At 35.8% G+C, this 2,472-nt stretch overlaps 1 protein-coding gene across 1 annotated transcript in view; it reads right to left on the bottom strand.

The window, feature by feature from the left end:
• Smp_055760.1 (family M41 unassigned peptidase (M41 family)) overlaps window positions 1-2,472 on the bottom strand; it is a gene marked incomplete at both ends in the record, with an annotated part of 10,287 nt that overhangs the window by 668 nt on the left and 7,147 nt on the right. The window lies entirely within an intron of this gene.

Below are 2,472 nucleotides of genomic sequence, written 5' to 3' on the forward strand. Positions count from 1 at the left end.
ATTGATTAGTAATTATATTTTGAAGATAAAGTTGTAGTGATCTACTTTTATGAAGAGAACGCAATTGGTGTGATGGAAACATTTATTATTATAACCAACTGTACCAGTGATTGTTTTACTGTACTGTTTTGTTTAATTGTACCAAAAAACACACATTTTCCGTTGTTTGTAACCTTGAACTTATTCACGTACACACAGTAGTCTCGCCTGTAAACTTTGGCATAATCTCGGTATTATTTCGATACCATGAGATCACCAACAAATATATCTTAACTACAATCTACAACTGTCTTTCTAATATTTATCCTACTGAGGGATTAAACCTGGTAATTGGCACGTAAGTGGTTTATAGTGGTGATCATAGTCAACTAAGACTCGACATTTATACAAAGTAATTTAAAGATAGGGGTGAAGTTATAAATGATAATAAGGAGACGATGAATAAAAAATTGCCAAGAAGTGGATGATGGACAAGGCACCAAAGTGACACAAACTTAAAGTTAGCGTCGTAGGCGAATATTAGTGAAGTTTTTTATTTCAAATAAGGAAATATGGTAAAGACATACTGTAATTGACAACCGATAAATGACTCAACTATCTTACCATAGTAACCAGAAGTTTACCACACTTTCTGTACATAAAGATCGGACCGGAAGCTCATGGTTGTGATGACCTCTACAAAGTGGAGTAAAAGGAGTGTCCACTTCTTGTTAATTATCTGAAAAGTATTTGTGATATCCATGTTGTGTCTACTATCCATTAAAATGCTAGAAATCAGAATTGTGAATAACTTACTTTCTCTCAAACCCGACTTACAGGGAATATAATTGGAAAACCTTGTAGGTTCCCTCCTTTCAGTGCTTCCTATTTTACTTGTTTCTACAAGTACATGTATATACATAAATAAACTTAAAGGTGATCTCAGAAAAGTATTGATCTACTTTTGATTGATTGGTCAACTTCTTTATCGATTAGGTCACGTGTGGCTTCACCAAGTTGTTCATCCTGAGTATCTGGTATAACTCTTGGTCCAATTTTACTTGAAAAACCGAAGCGTTTCACCATATTTTGAGCTAAAATTGTTGCTTTCTATTGAAGGTAAAAAACAAATTTGATGAGACAATTCAACCAGATGAATAAGGGAAGAAAGTAATTAAATTTACAAAGTAGAAATAAACTTGAGAATGGAAATCTTATGGTAAGGTAGGTGTTAGCCTAGTATGGGACTCCTGAGCAGTGAGTATCCATGATCCCACTGGAAAGTGAAACTAGGACAACCCCATTATGGCAGTCATGTACATTTGAGTTTTTTCACATTTAATTTGGTTAAGCCCTTTTGTTAACTTATTTAACGGACAGAGACATTCGTACAATAACAGCTTATCTATATCATTGTACCTTTATTATTATTGCACTTGTATGAATATGTATGCTTGAACATTGCTTACTGCCTACGAATATATTCATTCTGTTAGCCTTACTATTAACCGCTTAATTGATTCGATCATTCATTTATTTCCCCATGTATATATATGTACATTTTAATCCTGTTCACACATTGAGTTGCCCGCTTGCTTTTCGGCCCTACTCTTTCATGCTTGCTTAGTACACCCGTAATTTTGGCGATCTGTGCATGGTGCAATAAGAAACGTAATCAACACTTCACTGTTGAGGCGTTATCTAGTGACATTTATCAGGACGAACTGTATACGAAGTTTGAGGATTATATTGAATACTGACCACCACAAGGTCTTGCAGAGAGAGTTTGAAATTTATGTTGTCGAGTTAGCATCCAGTGGCGTATGTTTCTAACTTCAATTGATTTACATTGCACAACCGTCCTCTTATGTCTTAAATCCTACATGATTGAACTCGACTGATTATGCCTTCTTCCCAGAATTTCGGTGATCTCCTATTGAAGTTATTCCTTAGTGAACATACAATTATTAGTAGTATAAAGAGTTTGTAGGGTTAGTCTAATCTGAACGTGAACATGACAGACTGGTTGAAGCTAAGGAATTACTGACGATCAAAAAATAATGAAAGACTTTTCTCTTCTTCCATGGGACTCCAAAGGAGTATGCATCCATGACCCTAGCGAGCATCAGACCAAGAGCCTACACCGTTCATAGAAAGCGCCTAGTTTTCACACCACTAAGTTGGTGTCCAATGATATTACCGATAACAACAGATGAAAATCGCGAAATGTCGTGAATGAACTAAAGCTAGAAATGTTAACCCAATGAGAATATCTCTAAAATTTTCAATGAAAACTAAGATTAAAAGTTCGCTTGGTATTGTTTGTTTGGATCTTCCCATTGATGTTTAGGACTGCAACTGATCAGTCTCTTATTGGCATATGTGCATACTGTGCGTATTGCCTCGATATAGCCTTAATTCACAAGCAATATAGGCAAAGATGGATAGTGGCTAGCAGAGAAGTCCAGGACGCGCGTTTCGTTCTACCTGGGA

The sequence above is a fragment of the Schistosoma mansoni genome, chromosome 4 (assembly GCF_000237925.1).
Source record: "Schistosoma mansoni strain Puerto Rico chromosome 4, complete genome".
Classification (NCBI taxonomy): domain Eukaryota; kingdom Metazoa; phylum Platyhelminthes; class Trematoda; order Strigeidida; family Schistosomatidae; genus Schistosoma; species Schistosoma mansoni.